The sequence below is a fragment of the Numida meleagris genome, chromosome 2, assembly GCF_002078875.1.
Source record: "Numida meleagris isolate 19003 breed g44 Domestic line chromosome 2, NumMel1.0, whole genome shotgun sequence".
NCBI classification, from domain to species: domain Eukaryota; kingdom Metazoa; phylum Chordata; class Aves; order Galliformes; family Numididae; genus Numida; species Numida meleagris.
Genome location: NC_034410.1, coordinates 59503449 through 59526759, shown reverse-complemented (window position 1 = coordinate 59526759; position 23311 = coordinate 59503449). Strand labels below are relative to the sequence as shown.

Below are 23311 nucleotides of genomic sequence, written 5' to 3'. Positions count from 1 at the left end.
TTTTTTTTTCCCCCAGGGTGAGTAGCTGCTTTGTGCACCCTGCAGAAAAGAGGAACTGATTCCCAGTGGCAAAAGGGCTGCCCTGGGGACCGGCCTGGGCCCTCATTCTGGATGCTGGGGAGCCCCTTGCTAGGAGCAGTTCTTCCTTTCTCCCAGTGTGCACAGTACTGACTTCTCCTCTTTAGCCCTACAGATAGCATTTCTGTGGAGCTGTCTTCCTCATTCTGCTACGCAGCAGTACCCTCTCTGATGCCGGCAGTGGTTCCTCCATGCAGGAGCAAAGCAAGGTGTGGCTTGGAGGGTAACCCTCCCTTCACCTGGGAACTGTGAAGTGTTGCCTTGCAGGATGCACTGGGGAGCACCGGTCAGCTTGTGTAGCTATGATACCGTGTTCACCTGTCCCTACTGGTTAACAAGCCTCACAGGGCAAATGCGTGCAGCCAGGTGAGATTTGAGGGCTGTGTGACAGGGCACTCCAGCAATGGTATATATCTGCACTTGACAGGGAGGCAAAGGAAGGGAGAGGAGAAAAAACATAGTGAGTTTTTGGGGTTTATTTTGGAATACTCAGCAAGGGGACGCCAAGTTCAGAAATGGCGCCAAGTTATTGGATGGAGAAACAGGATTTAAGAAGTCTAAATGAGGAATACAATAGCTTACTTTGAAAAACATGGGCTGATGAACTGAAGCTCCCTGAATGTTTCAGCCCATCTGTCTTGTTAGTTTCTGTGTCTTAATCACGGATTTCATGAAGTGTCTAATTTTCTTTTTTTAGCTTTCTGTCTTCCTCTTGTACAAAAGTTAAGGCAGGGAAATCATCTGAGCTGGATTTACTTTTGCATCAGAAGGAAAAGCAGGCTATAAAAAGAAATGAGTGGTGTGCGGGCATGTGTGCTGGGAAACCGAGTCCGTCTGCCTTGGGTTTGGGGGCAGAATTACCCTCCGGTTTCTGCTGCCGTGGCAGTTATCGGGACAGCTTAGGAGTGCAGCTACAGATGTGTTCCCACTTGTGTCTTGGTAGAGAAGAAGCATAAGTACATGGATAGAAACGCCCTGAAGCCAGAGAGTTGTGATGGCTCGCAGGGAAAGCAGCGTACCTGCAGGCTGCTCCTGCCCGTGTCCATCGGCAGTCAGGGGGCCCGGTCAGTTTTTAGCAACGGTGGAAATTTTTGCTGAAAACCCCAGCACAAATAAGGCCGTGCACATTTGCAGTGTGTACTATGCGGGAGACACTGATTGACAGTAATTAGGAGTGGGTGGTGTGAAAGTGTAAAAATAAAATTCCTTTCTGCCGGCTTTACTATTAGCAGCAAAGCGCATGATGTAACGCGCAGCGCGTGTGAGTGAGCGTGCGTGGCGGGGAGGGCGTCTGCTCACACCCGGAACAATGGTGGGAGTGAAGCATTGCAGGTCAGAGTGTCAGCGGCAGTCTGGGGCTGCAGCCTTGGGAGCTGCTCACTGAAACACGCTTCAGAGCTGTCTCTTTGCAGGTTTGAGTTCAAAGTGCTGTGCTGAAAAGGCACGGTGCAGCAGAACGCAGCTTGTGTCGGCTGCACGGCCTCCGCCTCGTGCTGTGTTACAGGCTGTTCTGAGAAGTGACCAGGAGAGATGGTTCTTTGGGCAAATTTTAGGAGTTAAAAATGTAAGGAGATAGAGCAATGCTTAGCAAGTTGGTATCGCTCTGGTAGTATTTGTAATTCCTGCTCCGGTGTGCTCTGAGAATAAGAGGCAATAAATGAATTCCACCGTGTTAGTGACTCGTGAAGTGTGTTATCGGCCTTCTCCTCTGTAATAAATGGACAATCATCTGTGCTACTTTAAAAACGTATTCCCTGGATTTTAGCTGCATTACAGTGTCAGAGCTCCGGGAGTACTATCAGTCAGATTCCGTCAGTACCTGCCTTATGTGGGTGACGCTGCCAGAGGATTATCTGCAGAGCTCTTAGCAGCTGTCTGCCTGTCTGCCCAACCTGGCGCTCACATTTATCCTTCATACAGGGAGGCCCGGACCACGGCTGCGTTCTCAGCTAGTCCTGACCAGCTTGATTTCCCTGGTCATTGACCTGAGTTACACCCATGCAGGATGTGTTCCCAGTGCTCAGAGCCTCTCAGTCCAAACTGCATGTTCGTGTTTGACCTTCACTGATCGTAACTAAAGGACAAAACTCTTTGTTAAAATTCTGTCACATCTCTGAAATTATGCACATTATCGATTTACACTGAAGTGAAATCCAAGCCTGGTGTCAGAACCCTTTTTATTGCTGCACAGTGTTTTAACGGAAATGTGTTGTTAGTCTAACTATTTCCTAGCAGAAAATGATCCTTAGACTACGTATTTGCTGGAGACATCTGGACTGTCTTCTCCAGCTTGCAAGGTGATGTGGCAGCGACCGGTGCTGTGCCCAGGATCCAGGCACAGAGCTATCACTTAGGGCTTCTCCTTAAAAGTTCTTTTTTAGTACAGGTCTACTTGAAGTATATTCAGTGTGTTGGATGTTCCGTCTGCTCGTGAAGGGCTTCTCCTCCTCCTAGCAGGAGGCACCAAAGCTGACATGCTGGCTTGTACCAGGCCTCGCTAACAAGGGTGATGGTGCTTTAGCATAATGGTAAGTCAGAACTGCTTCCAAAAAAACAGAGGCTTTGCTGATTCTGATCCTGCCCCTGGCAGGATGGTGTTCCAGGTGCTTGAGATAACTGCAGAAGCGTAAAAAGCAGTTCACAGGTACACAAACACTGACGTTTCCCCTGCGTGGGACAAGATGCTGTGATTTAGTTCAGGAAACCGCAAGGAGGTTGATTTCTGGATTTTGGTTTTGTGAGTGTAACAGTTTGCTCGTGTTTGAAAGGGTTAAGGAGAGAGAAGTTCATGGTTAAAGCTGCAGCGATGTGCACAGAATGCATGGCATATCTGGTGTCAAAGAAGTCACTTGTAATCACATATGTGTAGATAAAAATATACCAAGTTCTAAGCGGTGCTTTTTTCTTCCTGGCTGTAATTGTGATGTTCCTGCCAGTTAATCACAAGTTAGTTTCATGACTGAGAGCAGTTGTTGGTTGTTTTTTTCTTTTTTTTTCTTTTTTTTTTTTTTTTGCTATAAACCCCAACTCAGTGAATTGAACAAAGACACACAAACTGTAAAGAAAATGCAAAAAAAACCCACCAACCCCAGAAAGCAGAAGGACCACATTTGAAGACATCTTTGGACTGCATTGTGTCTGGAGCTTAGTTTAAGGCCCAGTCCCGTGGCAAGGAGTGTTCATAGTGGAGCTCCTAAGGGCTCTGAGTTGGATCCAGCATCTCATGGGATGAGGTCTCAGGTGACTAAAACTCTTGTGGCATTAACACCTCTTTTGAGGACTACACCACTGCAGGCAACACTGGGATTATGACACAGGGTTCTCACATCGGTACTATAAAAAGCACAAGTCCCAGATGTGGATTTTCATACACATAAAGGCCACTTTACACTCTTCAGGCAAGTAAAAAGGTGATGAAACAAATATAAGTTGTCTAATTTATTTAGCCTTTGTGCTCTTTTCACACTGATTGATATCTAAATATCAATATCTAAACATAAACCAGTAAAACCTGTGTGGGAGAACACTGTGTAGGTACATGTCTGTCAGTGATGGGGTAGCGATTTGTGAGCTTGAATTAGTTGGGCTGGCACGTGCAATTTGTTCAGTTTTGTGGGGGCTGGACAGTTAGTGGGTGAGCAGGAGGGAAATCCTCCAGCAGATACTTTCTAGGGATGTTGTTAGAGAACGTGTTCGTATTAAAATTTGTGGGGGAAAAAGGAAAAATCTTCTCATGATCCTCTACAACGTGAATGTCCTTTAAAACCAGAGCCTGTGTTTCACTACGGTTCTTTGGTTGTCAGCTTGTTTTTCAGTTCCCTGTTATAAAACAGAACATTAAATTATTTTTAACACAATGTATAGGGACGCTGCTTAAAATAGTTTTTAATCAGCTAGCCCAAGTTGTGGCTGTGTTGGTAGGTGCTTTCCTATTAGTGTTTATAGAACAAAACAGTGTTTGCACAGTTGAAATGCTTTTCATGTCAGCGCTCATCACATTTATTTGCAGGCTGAGAAAACAGAACATCAGATTTCATCTCAAAACTATTCTCCTTTCTGATGGTCTTTGACTGTATTTCAGAAACATGGTGGTACTGCAGAGTTAAGGTGATTACAGCCATAACATTGAAATAGAGCTGCTATTGTTATTTTTGGAATGTGCCCGAAACAGAGATTTTTCAAGTGGAATTTTAGGCAGAATTTCAATTGTGTGTGTTAAACTTGAAGTTTGTCGCTTCTTTCATCTTCCAGTTCCAGGGACGTGTTTCTTGTAGAGCAGAGTACAGCAGCTCAAGCTTCACTTTCCAGGGACTGCCTCGGGAGGCTGCGTGAGGCACGCGGATACCTGCCTGAGCGCCTCAGTGGGGACGTGGGGGTATCTCCATCTCTTGGATGGCAAAATCAACCCCAGAGCTGGACTCTCAGTAGGGTGCTGAGTCTGCATCTCCCAGGTCTTACCCCAGGGCCCTCGGCACTGCATCGTCCTCCTCAGTTCTGCAGCGTGAGGACCTGGGCTGGGTTTCAAACTGAACAAGGGCTGTAGGCTCACTCTTTGTGCCATCAGCTCGCGGTGAAGCTTCTTCCATCAGGAGAGGATGCTGACACAATTGGTCCAGGAAGTTTTCTTTGCTGGAGATCGTTAAGCCGGCGATAATGTTTCCCTGTGGTTGGGATGTTTTTCTCTGTGTGCATCAGTGATGCTGCGGTGGGCGTGTTGGCTTTTTCAGGCTGGAATTCAGAGCTGTGCTTTTCATTTTTCACTCGCCCTTAAATAGTAAACTAGTGTTTTGTAATACCAGGATTTTCAAATCCTGTGATCACTGAGGTTGCCAAATGATTGTTTATTGCGAGTAGAGGTTTTTCACTGCACAATCTTAGTGCTTAATCAGAGGGAGTAGTGCTTCAGGATTTTTTTTTTAACAGAAAAGAAAATGTGAAGAGCTTGACATTCCACGGAGCACATAAACTGTTGAAAGTCAAAAGGCCATTTTCTTCAAGGCAGTGCATAATGATGTCATTTGTTATTATGTGGTCTGTACAGGCTACTTACTCTCAAGACGTGTAGGATTTCTTCCTCTCTAATGTTTCTGCATCAGTGTAATAGATCTGAATACTCCATAGATATTTGGCCATCTGGTTCTCTTAATTCCACTGCATTTACCAGAAGAAAAAGTAATGTATTATGCCTTCTAAACATAGCTCTTTTTCCATGAGTGAAAATTGAAACACTTACTCCGTAGAAGATTCTGATTGTCCATAGTTTTCCTTTGTTGCATTCTGAATATTCCTAGCAAGAGTAAATCCTTGCATTCTTAGTATAGGCGTGCAGTTTTACAATTTCCCTTCTTTTGTTGTCATCTCAGGATCCAGATGTTCTCCAGCTCTGCGAACGAAGTAGAGGTGTTTGAGACCTCTTTTGTTCTCCAGGTTATAGCAAAAATGAAGAACTTAAAATGCCATAGATGGAAAGAAAGGCAGTGCAGAAAGAAAGCGAACCTGCTGGGAGGAATAATTTAAAATAGAAATTTGAGGCAGTTCCGTAATAAATCCCAAATGTAACAAAGCTCCTTGTGATTGATGTTTGATTGTGAAATTGGATTTCTAGCTTGGAGCCTCATGCTGGTGTGGTGTCTTGTCACGAGGGTGGTGCACTTAGAATCACAGAATCATAGAATTAGCTAGGTTGGAAAAGACCTACAAGATCATCCAGTCCAACCATCCACCTACCACCAATAACCGCACTAAACCATGTCTCTCAGCGCTATATCTAAATGTTTCTTGAACATCTCCAGGGACGGCGACTCCACCACCTCCCTGGGCAGTCTGTTCCAGTGCCTGACCACTCTTTCAGAAAAGTAGTATTTCCTGATGTCCAGCCTAAATCTCCCCTGGCACAACTTGAAGCCATTCCCCCTCGTCCTGTCACTAGTTACAAGAGAGAAGAGGCTGACCCCCAGCTCACTACAACCTCCCTTCAGGTAGTTATAGAGAGCGATAAGGTCTCCCCTGAGCCTCCTCTTCTCCAGACTGAACAATCCCAGCTCCCTCAGCCACTCCTCATAAGGCCTGTGCTCCAGACCCCTCACCAGCTTTGTCGCCCTCCTCTGAACACGCTCCAGGGCCTCGATGTCTTTTTTGCAGTGAGGGGCCCAAAACTGGACACAGTACTCGAGGTGTGAGCAGCCTCAGGGCTGGGCAGGGCTGTTACATGCCAGCCTGATAAATACATCAGGAGGGCAGAGAGGGGCTGAGAGGAGCTATGCTGGGCAGAGCCCAGAAGTGAGCTGAGATAGCACCTGGTCAGGGCTAAGCTCCAGCCTGAAAGTGATGGCATTTGTCAGCCAAAGTCTTTAAAAATTGGTGGAAAGCAGAAAAAACAGGCAAGGATGGAGGAGTTTTGTCTGATTCCTTTCCAAAAGTTCGGTGTGTGGCAGGCCTGATCTCTTGAGAGAGGATGAGTGTTGATGATGTCTACTCTGAATGTTTCTATTTCAAACTTTATTTCTTTTTTTCTTTTTTTTTTCAAGGAACAAGTCATGCTGCTTAGGAATCTAATGAACCCAAACTTGCCATATATTTTGAAGTACGGCATTTCTTGTGTAGTTACTAAAAAAAAAAAAGGGAAAACAAAACAGACTCGGGTCTTTGAAATCCTTGATAAAAAAGCCAGAGACTTAAATCCTGTTGTTGTCTGGTTGGCACTATTGGAGCCCCAAGGCTGTGCCACAGGGTGATATTGTAGGGTTTGGAGGGTAACAGCATTACATTACGATGTTATGGGGATTGATAAGCTCCTGCACACATTATAATTTGTTTTATATTAATGAGCAGGCACACAAATGATGCGGTAAATATGTGCAGTTTGCTTGGGTGGCAAACTGCACATATTCTACTTTCAGGTGGCTGCAATCTTTATAGCCTGAACTTTTACTGCTGAAGCTCTTCTTGCTGCAGAGACAGCCTTCTCCAGCATGGGCCCATGTGTGCTCAGAGCCAGCCTGGGACCCACAGCTTTGTGAGCACTCCCTATCTACCTCAAGCCCACATTTTGCTTTTCAAACATCCACGCATGCATGGGAGTGCATCTAACAGGATGAGCAGAGTGGGGCTGCTTGCACTGCTCTTGTTGCTCTCTGTATGTGTGTGTGGAGCACCACAAGAAAGCTCCTAGTTTGGTTGTTTCTCTGCCAAACATAAGGTTACTACAGGGTAGCATCATCCATGGGGAAGAAAGGGAATAGAAGGTAAAAATGTTTCCAGGGTGGCAGAGCTATTGACCCTTTCAAACCCCTACAGGAGTAAATTCTTAAAGAAGCTTACAGCTGGTTCAGTGGGGATGTGCAGCTCAAGCTGTGAGTTTCTACTGTGTAGAAAATCTTGTTACTATTTAATGAAAGGAAAAGGCTTCAAGTTGCAACCGGTTCAGAGGTTTTTCTTCCGCGATCCCATGTGAGATCTTTTGGTTTGTTCTCTCTCCTCTGATGCCCATATCTAAAAGTTTGCTGTGGTAAATGTGAGCGTCAGAGAGCGTGGTTCGCCCTTGGCACAAGGAGAGCAGCCAGGCAGCGTTTCCCTGGGTTCAGTGAGATGGGAGGGAGGAAAGAAGGCAAGCTTGGTGGTGCAAGATGTTGCTGGGGAGTTACGTCATAAAGCCCTTCCTAAGTTCCCATGAACCTGAATGTACTGTGTTAAGGCTGTGCGTGCTGGCAGGCTGTAGCAACGTCCCTGAGTGTGGCTGTCCGATGGCCTTGTTCGTACCATGCAGTCTTTGTGAACTTGTCATGGCGTTGTCATATCACGGTACGATACTTTCCTCAGTGGAGGCAGGAGCTAAAGCTGTGCCTTATTCAGAAAGTCTCCCTTCTGGGAGGGAGGTGATGACTTTGAAATGATTTTTGACTGACAGTTGTAGTGCAGTTTGCATCTATATTTTCGATGCCTATAAAACGTGTTACAATGATGATTCTTAAAAAAACCAACAAATCTTATTCCTGCCCTAGAATTTTCCTTGTTATCTGTTTTTGGATCCTGTTGTGTTGGCAGCATGGCACAAGCTATAGCTGGCACCCACATCATACAGTGCTAGGCTTTGTGTAAAAATACACGGGAGCAAATGTAGGCAGGGCCGTAGCCTCTGCAGTTGCTCTATTTGTAGCACAGCTCCTTCATATTTCATTTACAGTATTTGGACAGATTTTAACAAACCTGGCTCAGGGTCTGAAGTGCCAACCAGCATCGTATGAAAGCGCTTGGTATATTGTGAGAGGAACTTGCTTATGCAGCACAAGTTATGTATAGCTAGTTTTTTTGTTTGACTGACATAAAGAAAAGGTATTTGGAAAATACTTGAAAAATCCACAGATTTCTATTCCATGTTGAAATGCAGTATTTATAAATCTAACCGTGAAAGCATACATCCATAAATGTCCTCTCTTTTAGGGGGTACCTGGAACCTGTAGGCCAACATGTCCAGTTGATTTGAACCTGTGTAGATGCTGGAGTACAGTGACAATCCATGGGTGTGATCTCTCCACCTCTATCGAGAGCAGAGGGCCCACCATTGTTAGTGTTGAAGAGTGTTGAAGTTCTGTGGGGAAGACAGATGAAGGGTTTCAGCAGATAATTCAAACCCACGGTCAGTCATCAGCCCCATGTCCTTCTGACTAGGGCAACAATGTTCTAAGAAATAATCTGGGTTTTATTTTTCTTAAACACTTGACTTGAAATAATAGAGAAAATTAAAGTGGAAAATCAAAGCTATTATAAAATAGAAGCTGTTGGAAATGCTTTTTGACTACAGATTCAAGTTTATCACAAATAAGGTGTGCTTGTTTCTGTGCTGCTTTGCTTTAGAGACGCTGGAGCTAATTTTTTTTTCAAGACCACAAGACACATAAACACTAATCAGAACAGCAGAAAGTAGAGGACTAATAATGATGGCAGAAACACCACTTACCTTCTTATTAAATAAAAACTGGCTTCCAGAGTCTTAACTTGCTACAATTATTTAATCTAGCTTGCCCAGCCTCAGTCCTTAAAACATTTGTTCCTCTCCACGATGCAAAAAATTCTTTTTTTTTTTTTCGGAACTCTTTATTGGTTTGGATAATAACCCTTTTTTTCCATCTTTTTTTTTTCTTTTTTCAACACATGAAATAGTTTCAGATTGAGGCTTGGCCCTCATTAATTGGAGTTTTAGGAAGCAGAAAAAGTGAATGCTAACAGAGTGCCTTCAAATAAATCACGAGTAATTGCATGTAGAAATGCACTGAGTTCATTTGAATATCCTTAACAAGCCTTTACTGGCTGCTACCACCAATTTCTGCTGTTCAGGAGTAAAACAGAGTAAGTGTAGCATCAATCCGTATTTGAATATACGTTTGGTCCTGCTTCCTCTGCTAGAAAGCACCAGCATTAGTTCTACTGAAGTCTGTGGGCAGCAGGAAAGAGCCATCACTGAGCTTTGTACAGCACAGGCAGCAGCTCTCATTCCCCAGCAACAGTGGGCACCAAATTCTGTTTCTGGAAGGAAGATTCTGCTTTATTCACCTTCATTTCCTTGCTGGGTGCATTTTTCTCGTTGAAGGTAGACCTTTTTCTGTCCCCTACCCATTGCACCACAGACCTTTGCAGTGGTAGGTGGTCATATTTGAGCTTTTCTTTGCCATTAGTGCAAAGAATGCATGGCACACCTTTCTGTGTGGTTGAACACATTTGCAGTATTTCTGCCTGGGTCCCATCACACTTGGGACTTTGGGGTGGCCTGCTCATTTTGCAAGGCAAATTCTTGCTTGTGGCAGCCTCTGTGCAGTTCTGCTTTCTCCAGGGCCTGTCCCTCAGAAAAGCAGAAGGTGCTCGTTTGGAGAGCAAGGGGAAAAAAGGGTTAAGAGAATAATTTCCACACTCCAAGCTGCTATCACTGAAGGAGTGTAATGCACCTGCTGTGTCAGCCGTCAGTTAAGCTTTTATGCCTCTTTGCTGTTCATTGTCTTCATCAGCGTGTTTAGCATATGGAGATGAAGGTTGGCTTCAGCGAGGAGGTTGCAATTTGCAGAGGTGGACTAGGATGAAACCCTCATTAAGTGTGGCTGCCAGAGGAGCACACCTCCCCAGCCTCAGTAGAAAAGGGACAGGCTGAGAGAGCTGGGGCTGTTCAGCCTGGAGAAGAGAAGGCTGCGAGGTGACCTGATAGTGGCCTTTCAGTATCTAAAGGGGAGCACCAGGAAAAAAGGGGACAGACTCTTGAGCAGGGTCTGTAGTGACAGAACAAGGGGAAATGGTTTCAAGCTTAAAGAGGGTGGGTTTAGGTTTTAGGCTTTAAGGAGAAAGTCGTTTACAGCAAAGGTGGTGAGGCACTGGAACAGGTTGCCCAGAGGTGTGGTGGATGCCCCATCCCTGGGGACTTTCAAAGTGAGGCTGGGTAAGGCCCTGGGCAACCTGATGAAGCTGTGCATGTCCTTGCTCATTGCAGGGGAGCCGGACTAGATGACCTTTAAAGGTTCCTTCCAACTCTAAGGATTCTGTGATTCTATAAAAAAGTGTCCTATGAGGACCGTTTCTCTGGCTTTGGCATCTCTTTAACCAAAGTCTGTAGTTAAGGCTGCTTCTGCGACTATGTTGTACTTCACAGCTAAGGAAGGAGAGCAGGTTGCCTAGAGAATCAGTGAATACCCCATCCCTAGAGGTGTTCAGGGCCAGGTTGGATGGGGCCCTAGGCAGCCTGATCTACTGGGAAGTGTCCCTGCCCACATCAGGGGCATTGTTATTAGACAATCGTTAAGGTCTCTTCTCAACCCAAGCCATTCTGTGATGATTCTACGAGAAGAGTTTTCCTCTGTCAGCTTGGTGTAGCTGAAACCAAGAAGCCCTGTATTCTCTGCACTTACGGTGATGCTGCCAACCTGCCATCTCATATGGGGGCATTACCCTTGATCACTCTGTGCTTATTTTATGCTGTGGAGTTTGCCCACCCTTCCCTTATATATGGGAAGGCTTTTTGTGCGTATCAGCTAGGTGGGACTTACCATGCCCCATTCATAAGCAGTGCAGCCTGAAGACCTCGTGGTTTTGTGCTGAGGAAGGTGTCTTCTTTCTGAAATCATGTAATTGCAAGATCCTGGGAGTCTGATGCTTATCTGGACAAGAAGGTGTCAACCCATCTGTCCCAAAAACTGATTCTAGTGAGCTTTTATAAACTTAATCTCTGCCTTTGACATGAAGTCTTTTGTGTCTCTGAAGAAAGAAAATGAAAGGTGATACTTTATTCTCTTATCAGCACCACATTGTAGATTCCCACTACTTTGTTGTTGTTGTTGTTGTTTCTGGGAAAAAGAAAAAGCAACCACCACTGTATTTTACTAAAATCAGATTATCATCTCGGAGAAAGAGGAGCAGGATGGATAACCACAGTGTCTGGGAGAGAAGTGGGAAAGCCAAGAAACTTGGGAAGGAGCAACAGGTTGAGGGATTGGATGGGAAGATACAGGAGATCGGAGGAACTGTGGGAGAGTGAGTACAGAATGGCTCAAAACACTGAATAGGAAGGAGTGAGAGGAGGGAGTGGAAACTGAGCGTACCAGCAGGTGCTGGCAGTGGGATGAGAAGCAGGAGGCTCCTTGTTGTATATCATACTTCAGCAGTGTAGAAGACTGGAATTTATTTTTGCAGATGGGCTCACAAGAGCTCAGACTTTTGCACCTTGCCTCTGGGAGCTGAGTGGCTGCAGAGTGAAGAGTTCAGCCCCAGGAGACATAAACCAGCTGTTGTAAAACCCTCCTCTTCTGTGCCTATTACTCAGCAAAGGAGTTGCAAAGCAATGGGAACATCCAGTGACATACGCGATTCCTGTCCTGTTATCCCATCCTGTCCTACTCAGTTTTCTTAGCCTCAGCTAGGCTAGTGCTCCAGCAGTGAAACGCAAATACTATCATCCTTGCTGCTGAGAAACGTGGTGGTGTTTTAAAAATGGTTTGAAGGGAATCCAGTGGTGAGGTGCTTGAGAGTGAGGGTTGGATTTTTACTTTATACCTTACTTAGAGTTCCAGTTTATTCTTCCTCCTAAGTCATGCTTATGCAGATTGTCTTCTTTAGGTGAACACAGAATCTCTAAAAAAAAAAAAAAAGGAAATAATATCCAATTCTTTTCCTCTTTCATTTTCTTAGATTATCAAACTGGCTTACTAGAGAGATTTTTTAAGATGTTTTTTTTTCTTAGTTTTTTATCATTATGGCTGAGAATAAAGTTTCTCACTAATAATTAAGATGTAATTTTTTCTTAACTGTGCTGTGCTTCATTTTGTGCTGCAGATACTCCTCTGTCCAGTCTTTCTCATCTAACAACTTTGCATGAAATCCAGCTTTATTTAATTTCAGCTGCAAGTTTTTGCATTGTTGTTCTAACCTTAGTTCTTTCCAAAAGAAAGGCAAATTATCGAAGGAACGCTTGGGAGATACAAACTTGTAAATCATGATACCCATTTGCTTTTCACAGGCACAATAAATTACTTCACGTTGCAGGTGAGATTTGCTGCACTGACATGTTTCCTCCTCCACGGAACACAGCTGGGTTCTGAGACTGCGACAAAGAGCTAGCAGTCATGAAACTGAAGCAGCATTTAACTTTTTATTTCACTTCATATTTATCAGCTTGATAAATGACGTGGTAAGCTGTATGGATGGGTTATTTTCATCCTGGATTTTAATTTCCTCTTACCTGTGGAGAATGTGCACTTTGTGTTGAGCTTTCCGTGGAGCATAATATTATAGTCCAAAAAAAAAGAGCCCAGAATCCTACAGGCCTTGCTTTTTCAAAATTCCTCATGTGGAAAGAATAGAAGAAGAGCTTTTCTGTGTAGGGAATGAGAAAGGAAGTCTCTTGAGTTGACTCCATTTTTAACAAAGCGGATTTTATTTTTTATGGCCTGATTCAGTAATAGATTACTGCAGTCTCATTCCATCTTAATTTCATCAATCAATAGAGTTTTTTCAGCAGAAAACTGACACGGGGGATGGTAGGCTTAGCCTCTCCGTGTGTAATTATTCTCTAGTCTGCAAAGGTAAAAAGCACCTTCTGGAAGCCAGCAGTGCTTCCCTATTAAATCTACTTTAAGTGTGACCCGAGTAAAGCATTGAACACTTTGAACTGTAAGTACTTTAGAAAACAAACAAACAACTCCAAAAGTAATTTTTTGTTACTGCAAATACACCAAGGATTTATAACAACAGAAAGGGACTAATGCCCTTACCCTGTAATGAGCCCCGCTGAGGCAGCCCTTGCATCACTAGTTACTCCAAAGGATATGCTTTCCTTGCCTCTTGTTGTGAAGTATGCAGGAGAAGGTCCCACCAGGAAAACACAGTTATTATTAACTACCTTGCTCTAAACTGGCATAAAATAATCTCTTCTCTGAGATGAGCTCCTTGTGATCGTTTTTCTGATGCTATGATTATTCTTCCCCTGGTTAAAGATGACCGCCATGTATCTGTGTGTATATAGGCAGAAGACTGAGCAATGTGCAGTACTGTATGTATCTGACAGTGGAGTTCTGCCTGGGGACAAGGAGGTGATCTGTCCGTCGGGTTATGGAAAATCAGATGTTTTAAAAATCAGCATTTAAAATGGCCAGGTTAGTTCTTGCCCTTGCAGGCATTTCAGGACACGCAGCCACAGCACGTGTACTTGTAATTTTCAACATCTGAATTACGATTTAGAAACCTCATATAATTTCCATGCTGGTGCTAGAGACTTGCCTGCATTTCACAGCAGTGTCTGTTAAGGCCAGAGCTATTGAATCTAGTTGGTTGTAGCTTGATTTCCAGAGCAGGCAAGTTGCCCACAACCTTTCACACTACTTCAGTGGGCTTCTGGGTGTATGGAGCACTGCTGTGAAGGAGGCTGCCTGAGTAGGTCCTGAAGTATGGATTGATACCTAATTTAGTGTATCCGGGGGTGAAAATGTCGGCTTGGTATTCTCTCTCCCTGGGACTCCTATTCCCTGTATTGCTCTTTGTATTTGAGACAGGAACTGTCATTTGCAGTATGCCTGTGCAGGAGCCAAGTAGGTCAGTGCCTCCAGGTATTACTGTACATTATATCTTTCCCAATGTGCAAGTTATCACCTTTTACTGAGTCTTACTCCGAGTGTTTTTGCTAGAGCCTTTTAGTGGGGCTCTTCTTGGTCTACCCTAGTCCTGACAACTGCTCAAAACCCTGGATGAGCAAAGGTGGGTACAGATGGCTCCATCTCTTTAACAGTCTCCCATGAGTGGCAGTGAAGGAGTTGCCCCTTTGTGAAGACCTCATCCAGAGGAGGCACAATTGCAAACACAGCCAGAGGACAGACTGTGGGCCCAGGCTGCTCACTGACCTTCTCTGCCCTATGCTGATCAGTGGTTCAGTTCGGCTACCCTCTCTTTCCTGAGCCTCTTTTGCTCAGCTTCACTCGTGAATGGCTCATCTTTATCCTCTTTTTTTCCCAGACCTTCACCCACTTGTCTTCAGCTGATCTCTCCCTCCCTGAATGTGTCGTCTCACGTTATGCTCCCAGGCCAGCTGCAGGGGAATGAAGGACCCAACATCTGTCAGCTTGCACATCTCCCACTGACACACTGTAGCTTGCCGTCTGCATCTGCTAGATCTGTTTCAAGGCAAAGGGAACTAAAATAGCTTAAAAGGCTTATCACTGTTGAAGGTGAACATGTGACTGTGCCTCAAACTGAACCGGCACCAAAAGCTTGCAGAAATAACATGTGGTCTGCTGCCATCTGCTTACACCTTTTTCTTCCACCCTCCGTTGCTCTTGTCACTTCAGGCTGCTGCAAGCTCTTCAAACCAAAAGCTGTTGACTTCTGTGTCTTTGCAAAGGGTATGCTGCAGTGGCACCTTCTCCACCCCATCTCACAAAGCTTTCCGTTCCCATTGTGACACTAGTAATAGTAATGGAGTTGATAGTTTTATAATGTGGTCTTAATGGGGATGTGGGTTGGACCAAACAGTTTCATTTTGTGCTATCTGCCCAGTTGTGACTCATCCCTAACGTGAATTTGTTGACAACACTCAGATCTCAGGTATCAATCGATGATGTAAGTGCCCTATAGTAGAACAGATGATGTAATTCTTACCGAGTTACTAAAGACAGTGACCTTGAGATGGATCAAATGGCTGAGCAGCATAGATGGGTCACTGATTACAGAATGTCCTTGTTTTAAAACTATATTGTCATCTTTTAATTACTGGAGAGGAATAACTATCATGAAACGCCAGTGTGTCACAAAAGTTACAGCATTTATTGACTTTTACCGGTATTTGCGTGCCCTTGTTTTGACAGGTGACTTTTGATGCTTTTGCTGCCTTGTTGCTTTGGCTGTCATTACAATTTAAGTTGGGGTAGTGTAAAAATTGACTTTTGTGAGCCCAAGCAAAATGTTTTCTCTAGTAACAAATCACATATTAAAAAAAAAGAGAAGTAAAATGGAAGTGGATGTGATGTGAAAAATTCTGATACACGGGGGAAAAATGTATGCCAATGGCAAAATCTGCCTATTCCCCACCCCAAACTACAGGTGGCTTGCGTATACATTAGAATAAGAGGTAGAATTGCTTTTCATTTAAATACTTAATAAAATAAAAACATATGATAAGTGTCAGCCGTAGCTTTTTGCTTTTAGATAAACAGCAGGCAGAACTTGAGAAAGGTCATGGAGAAAAAAAGAAAAAAAACCATTTGCTATGATTGCTAATAGCATGGTTGAGAAAAAAAGTGTATTTTTATCTCAGTGGAAAGAGGGTCTGAGACACCCCAGTGCAAACATAGAAACAATCAGTTGTAGTAAGCAAAGATCCCAAAAAGAAGGAATAGAGATTTGAAAAGACAAATGGTTGAAGACCTATTTTTTGTTCCCATCTCTTTCTTAACAACTAATGCATTTTGGGCCTTGCATTTGCTGTTTAGTGTCGGGATTTGGGGGATTTTTTGTTCCTCTCTCCTTAGTATACTGGCACACTTGTAAGAAAAGTATTAAACTGAGGAACCTGCCTCAGACTTCCCTTCAAGCAGATCCCTACTGCCTGTGGTAGAAGAACCCAAGGATGATTTGCATTAATTTGTGACCTTATAAAGATATGAAAGATTGATTTGATTAATTAACTACTGCAATGAATTGATCTATGAAATCATAGAGACATAGACAGCTCAGGAGGATTCTGTATTTTCCACATTTTTTGTGTGTGTGTGTTAGAAGTTTCTCTGGTAGCTTGTTTTTTTCAAACTAGTGAATTATACGGACTGGAGTTTCTCGAGTTCTATGAAAACACGCTTTTAATTGTTGAAATACATTTCTCTATTTTGTGGATTTTTCAGATCTTCTGTTCTAGCATGGCATTTGCCTGTGGAAATTACTGCTTGATGCCTGAGGGACTCCTAATGTGCACGATTATACAGGCTGTTCCTTTATGCGCAAAGGGCATTGTGCACTGAAGTTCTTCAATCTGTATCTTAGTGAGAATTAACTTCTTTGAGAGTTGGGGGCTCCTGTTGCTTTCTTCACTAAGTTTTGGGCTCAGCATCCAAGTGCTCCACGTATGAATTAGGCAACTACTGTTATCCTTGTTTTGCAGTGAGGTGCAGAAAGGCTGAAGGACAAATTCAGCAGTGCAGAAGAGCTTGGTAATGCTGTGCTTTGACTTCAATTTCCAAAATCCTGGGTAACTGCCCTGTCTTACAGAACACCCTTCCATTTGAATGCTTCCTCAGTGCTTTTGTTTTGTACCAGTGTCACGTAGCAGCTCTCTCCACTCTCTTTTTTCCAGCATGATCACAGCTCAGTTACCTCAGCTATCTCACATCCTAGACTAGCAGGATTTATGCACTCCAGGACAGTGACATGTCACTGTAGGGTTTCTGCCTCTAAATTACTGCTTCAGAGAGTGAAGTTTCCCCTAGGGCTGAGGAACAGACTTCGGTCTGTGTATCAACTCATAAAGTCCACTCTCCTAACTTGCAGCCTACCTTCTGCATTTCTTTTCTAGGTTGAATTGCTTTGTTATTTAAAAAAAAAAGAAAAAAAAGAAAAAAAATACTTGTCCATTTCTGCAAATTCCTTTTTATTTTCTCTTTCCTCTGTCAACTGCTGCCTCCCCTTCCCAGTTTAAATAGCAGTTGTAAAAACAGACTCAGACCTTCAGATGGCCCTTTATGCTAACTATTTCTTGCTGGGATGTCGTTCGAAAAAACAAAACCTGAAGCAAAAGTATGCATAACAAACACAAGCCATTTGTCCCAGATTTCTCTCCTAATGACAAGGAGGCTGAGGTATTATTACGTACTTGCCTCAGCCAGTGACATTTTGAAGTGCCTGACGCTGAAGGGTGTAGATGTTATGAAGTAGGGTATCTAAAATCCACGTGAATCAGAATTAACTCCAGTACACCCCATGAAATAGGTCAGGCCATGCACATATATGGCTTGTGACCTGAACATCTTCTATTTTTCAGAAAATAAACGTGTCTCTGGACTTGGTTTGCTCTTCCTTGTCGCAGTTTGGCTTGGAAATGAGAGGATTTGAGTGAATTCCCACCATGAGGCTGTTTGTTGGAACACTCTTGGTTTGGCTTAGTTTCCTATCACCTCCAGTGGGAGGAAGGATTCCTTTTCCCTTGCTTCTTCGGTTGTGCCTGACTCCTTAGGGTTACCAGGAAAGCCTGGCCTCCACTGCATGCATTCTGGCTCTTCCCATTGTAAATTTTTCTGTCCAGTTGTGGAAAAAATTCAGCTCAGACTACATAATATGCCCATATAATGCAGAAAGCAAGGCATTATTGTTTGCAGAGCTTGCTTGTTTGATTCAGATAGGTGAGAACCAGAAAGTCAACTTAATAAAACAGTCAGTAGTGCTGGAGCTGTGTCTGGGTAGGGTAACAAAACACACAGGCATCTTTGTAATATAGTTCTCACCATGGTGAAATGTTCTGCAAAGCACAAAGTTGGAATGTTCCATGAGGAAATCTATCTGCCTCTGTTTCAATACAGTTAGAAAAACAGACCTTTTGCTTCTCGTTCAGGAGTCTTACAGAAGGAGAAAGTGCCTTTACAACTGCTCTTCAGTTGTGCCATGAAAGTGGGTGTAAGTCCCCTATGGGAGAAAAATAGTTTAATATCCCATTTCCCTCATCTTTTGTTGCTCAGCAGCAGTGAAGGTCCCTTTTATGAACGGTTCAGGAGTGCGACTCGCACCCTAGAAAATGAAAAACACTTGAGTCATTTACGTATCAGCTTAGAATACAGCCTACCCAGCTACCAGAGCAAAGACCACAAACTTTCACATTTGAGTCATCTGCTGAAAACCTACATGTTTTTATGAAGAAAGACCTAAATGTTTGTTTTAAAGTCATTTTATTTGCTTTCTTGCAGTTTAATCGTTTGACTCTTAGATGATGAAGGCTATGTGTCAAAAGGATTTTCTTGCTGTCTTTCTTTGATTGCTGAACTACAGTGAGAGTTTGACCTTGCTTATAAGAACAATTGTTTGATTCTAGTGTGAATATCAATGTTTGTGTCTATAGAAACCAATCAACACTTCCTCCTAATTTTTGTAAATAGGCTGTGGCTGTGACACTTGGATTTCCTGTCTCTTGTATATCTGAATCAAAAAATCTCTGCACTTAATGCATTCACCATCTACTGCCTCATTATTAGGCATCATCTTTATTGCAGTCTGTATTTCTTCTTGTTGAGATATTTCCAGACATCACTGGAGCTTATGATCTTCTTTCATTTTTATTCTGCATCATGGGTTTGTGTAAGGGTCTTTCTCAGTAGTAACTGTAGGAAATAGTAAGTAATGTAAGAAAAGCTGGTTGAAGTGCCTGCAATCAGCATTGCTCAACATTTAGTAATTTTCCAGGATAACCTTTTGAAGTGACATTTATACTTAGTAGCTTTTTCATGTTGATTTTTTTTCTTTTTATATTTCAGTGTGAATGATTCCAGTTGTCTTGAGAACAAGATACAGAAAATCACATTTTTGTACCCTTTTTAAAAATAGTCCACCTGTTTCACTGAGTAGCTGTGTAGCACCTTTGCATTTGAGGGTGGATATTTGAAATTTGGCTGTGAAGTTGCCCTGGCATTAGGGACCTTCTTATTTGCTAGAAAAATTTTCCATAATCAGTCAGTTTATAAACTCAGAAATGTCTCATCTGTCTCCTGAGGAGTGCTACGGTCCTAGCATAGGAAGCAAGAGGAAGGAGACTGATTGTTCCCTTCTGTTTTCAGCAGAGCTGTGGGTTGTCCAGAAAGGGTGGAACAGGAGGAAGAGATGGAGAGAGAACAAAGGTATGGAGGGCATGTTCTGAAGGAGTGGAGACATGGGCTATCTGAACAAGGAGATGAGGGCTGTTAGGATTGCAAAAACCAATTGTGGGGACAGCGTTTTGGATCTGATCGGGCTGTCAAGGATGGATTTTTAGATGGGATTGGGATTAAGATGAGGATCCTGAAGGAAACTGGGATAAAAAGTCTGAGGAGGGAAGCAGTGAGACTGAATCCACAGAAGAGAAGATCCGAAGGACATCTCTGTTCCGTACACTGGGATGGAGCTTCTGATTACTGAGGCTGATGCTTCATGCTGCCAGTCTTATTTGGTGAGAATATAGAGGACTGTTCCACCCCCAGTTGTTTGCTACAATCCCTAGTGCTTGGCACAGCCCTGCAGCCATACAGAGACAGCAGAATGAATTATAGAAGTGCTGCCCCTCTGCATCAGAGCAAAAACCCTACCATGAAATCACACAGTTTAGTTTAAACTGCTGCTAGGGCTCTCTTGGGTATCTGCATTTGTACTGGAGTGGATGAGAGGCATTCAAGCTGTTTGTTCCAGCACCTTTGGGGTAGAAAACTAGTCACCAGCAAGAGAATACCACAATTATCTGGCTGGCAGAAGTACCGTGTGTGAACGCATCTGTCTCCACCTGTTCCTACCCCTTAGTCTTGCTATCCCTGTGCTGTCAGCCCGTATCTATGAATGGATATTGTGTCTTAACCCTGCAGCATTAGTTCATGGGAAGCCTTCTGCTCAACTGCTTGCCTCAGTGTCTCCCATAGAGGTCTGTTTGCTGCATTTAAAGGTTCAGTCCCACAGTGATTCTGACCTTCAGGTATGTATAGACATCCTGCTTGTGTCTGTGACAGCACAGCCCCCCACGTGGTCACTGCCCTCCCCTTGCAAAGGAACCGTAGCCCCTCTGGCTTATTTTCACCATAAGGGATTACAAAATGCTTTTCTAGCAGACTGCTAGCATTTCTGAAGGGAGACAGTCATCACAGGAAGAGGGGCAGCTGGTGCCGAGCACGTGTGTGGGAGGAAAGCCTCTTTGAGTGGAGGAGCCGGGTTTGGAAGGGACCCTTGACCACAACCTCAATCTCTTGGAGTCTGTGCAATGGGGAGAAAAATCTTCTCACAGGAGTGTTGTGAACATGCACTAATTTTAGTATGTTAGGCAGTTAGATAATACGGTAACAGCCAGAAAATAACCTATGAGGGAATTGTTTATTCTGTCTTTAAAGCACGTTTGAAGTAAAGATATTTTTAATAGTGAGAATGAAGCAAATTACTGTGTGCTGTTTATTCAGTAGCACCAGCTCTACTACACAGCAAATGGCATGGTTTCCCGTGGAAAAAATACTGTGATGATAAAATTAAACAAGATGAAATGTTGCATAATTGGCCATTTTTCTGGTCTTTTAGGTGGTCACTTTGCGAATGTAGCATTTTTGACCCATGGGTTTATCTTCGCGTGCCTAATGAACTGTTTGTGACCAAATCTCAGCACTTTCCTTCCAAGGATGCTCAAGCACTTTAATGAGGGCTTAAAGGACATGAGAGCATCTGACACTTCTGTCTGCAGGCTTCTTTAAACACATTGCTGTCTCCAAAAGTACTTACCTCTGGTCATTAAAAATGGCTGCAACTCCAGCTAATGGAGATAAGAGGAGAAGTGTTTTTTCTGATTTATTTTCTGCCAAGTTTGGCAGAATATTTGTATTTGTGAGCCCTTGCACAGCAACAGGCGATCAAGTTGAACACAAAAATATGACTGTGAAACCACAGTTGTTGTCAGCGAGGAAACAGAGCCTGGTGAACTCTCGTAACTAGGTTTAAATCATTTTGAAAATGACAATATTTGAAATCATCCGTCTCTTACTTCTACTGAGCACGTTCAAGGAGCCGTACGTCTCGCTGTGTGGCAGAGGAGGCAGACAGACCAATGAGCAAAAAGTGAAATGATCAAAAGGCTTGCTGGCAGCTTCCCGAGGTGCTGAGCTTACATTGCTCCCACTGATTTCACCTGGAGCTAGGAGCACTCAGCAGCTCCGACCACCAAACACACATAGTCTGAGGCACAGAAGTAATGAGAGAACACTGCCTTGAATGTGCCTTAGCACATTCACCACGGAGCAAGCTGTGTGTGAATCTCTGTGTAGCAGCAGCCCCTCGGTTGTGGAGAACCAGAGGCCTGCAGGGAGGTGGTGCCTTGTGTCTGCTTGGGGCCACGCTGCAGCCATTGCCCATGCTCTGCCCTTCCTCGCCCCGTTCTTGCTCTGTCCTCACAAGAGAGTCTGACTGTACTACAGCTGCAAACAGCGTGGTGATGGAAATTGCATTGCTTTTTGCTGCTGGGGCCTGTGACTGGGGCACAGAGCAGGTGCTGCTTCCTTGTGTGTTTGCAGAGAGCGTAGCACAGCGGTGCCTCAGTTTTGTCATGGTTTTTGGACATGCTGTAATGTAAGTAAGGCTTCGCAGTCTTGCTGAGTAATTGGAATAGGTCGCACCAGCTGACCTTGCGCAGTTTCCCGAGCACTGGCTGGTGAGGAAAGAGATTTTTCTCTCCTGGTTGAGAGGGGGCTCTGCAGGTGTTCCTGAAGGCCCAGTCCCACCTGGCTGCCTGGACACAGGGCAGAGAGAGAATTTTGAAATGGCAGCATAGCAGAGAGGGGCCCCTTCGCACACCTCCACTCACAGACGAGTCGAGTAGAAGTTATCTCCTCTTGGTGCTGTAGTGTTGGGCTTCCAGGCTGCAGGCTCAGTGAGTGCAGCATGCAGGTTGTGGAGATGGAGCTTTGTTGCTCCCAGAGGTGCTAGAAACTTAATTGTTTTCAAAGGCAAGCGTGGAATCTGGAGGACCCAGTACAACCTGCTGAGAGATCGTAAATCATGACGTACGATCGAGTTTCTCTGCTGGGGCTTGTGTGGATTGAGTTTGCTTTGTGAGCAAATGCCTTTGGAATACATTGGTATGTGTTTTTTTTGTTGATTCTTAGACATAGCAGTAATTGTTGTTGGCTTTGTTAATAGGCATCTATGCTTTGCTATGTAGTCGCTATTCATGCTTTCTAAAAAGAGTTCAGACAAAAAGAAATATTTGTTCTGCCTGAGAATCATGAAAGCCTTTCTGCATTTAAATGCACTGACAGCTTTGGTCCAGGTGGTGGCCAGCCATTGTCCCTTCAAACAGGCATGGAGAGAGAGCTGGCTGGTGGAAGTTTGACCGCTGCTGTTTATCTTCTCCTAAAGTGTCAGTATCAACTTGTTCCTTTTTTATGCTGGCTTGCCAACGCCTTTTGTTTCTAGCCAAAGGAACCACTATGGCAACTGAGGAAAAACTGCCTTTTGTAGATAAGGAGAGATATTTTCAAATGTGCTTACACAGAGTAGGTCCCTAACTCCTATTTTCTAAAGTAGCCCTTGTGCAAATGCATGGAGGGTTTCTGATGTTTTTATCCACAGCCCAGTTTTAGTGTCATTTTCCTCATCTCCATAAGTTCTTATGTTACAGGGTCTCCATTGATAGGAATACTCTTTTGATGTATTTTGCGTGGAAAGTAAAGCAGGAAAAGTTCTTAAGGTAAGGCAGCCAAATAATCTAGGGTCTTTTGATCAGTTTCCATTAGCATTAAACCAGTAATCTGTCCAGTTAGATTTTATTTGAAAGGCAGCTCAGTGTTTAAAGAAGATAAACATACCAGCTGACATTCAATACGTCTGCTCGAGTCACCAGCAGAAAGCTTACTGAACCTTGTTGGCAGAGGTGCCTTCTGCCCAGGGTTTCTAAAAACATCTCCCAGGCTATTGGGTTTGTTACTGAAACGCTCTGGCACTGCGCTGTGTCAGGTGCCAGTGCTGGACTCTTGGTCTAACTCCAGTTGGAGCTGGGGAAGGGCTGAGTTTTAAGACCTCT

The 23311-nt window shown here is 43.9% G+C and overlaps 1 protein-coding gene and 1 long non-coding RNA gene across 10 annotated transcripts in view; one reads left to right on the top strand and one right to left on the bottom strand.

Moving 5' to 3' along the window:
- Positions 1–7642, bottom strand: LOC110394166. The gene is made up of 3 exons (XR_002435402.1): positions 7399–7642; positions 5312–5461; positions 1–5229 (listed from the first exon to the last, which is right to left on the bottom strand). It is a non-coding gene; the product is annotated as an uncharacterized LOC110394166 (long non-coding RNA).
- Positions 1–23311, top strand: part of ATXN1 (ataxin 1) — a 202329-nt gene that overhangs the window by 80244 nt on the left and 98774 nt on the right. The window contains exon 1 of one of the 9 annotated variants that reach the window (XM_021387887.1): positions 7778–7878. The exons of the other annotated variants lie outside the window; for them this stretch is intronic. The gene's annotated coding sequence lies outside the window, so the exon portion shown is untranslated. Of the gene's footprint in view, positions 1–7777; positions 7879–23311 lie in introns of those variants that run through there. 9 annotated transcript variants of the gene reach the window in all.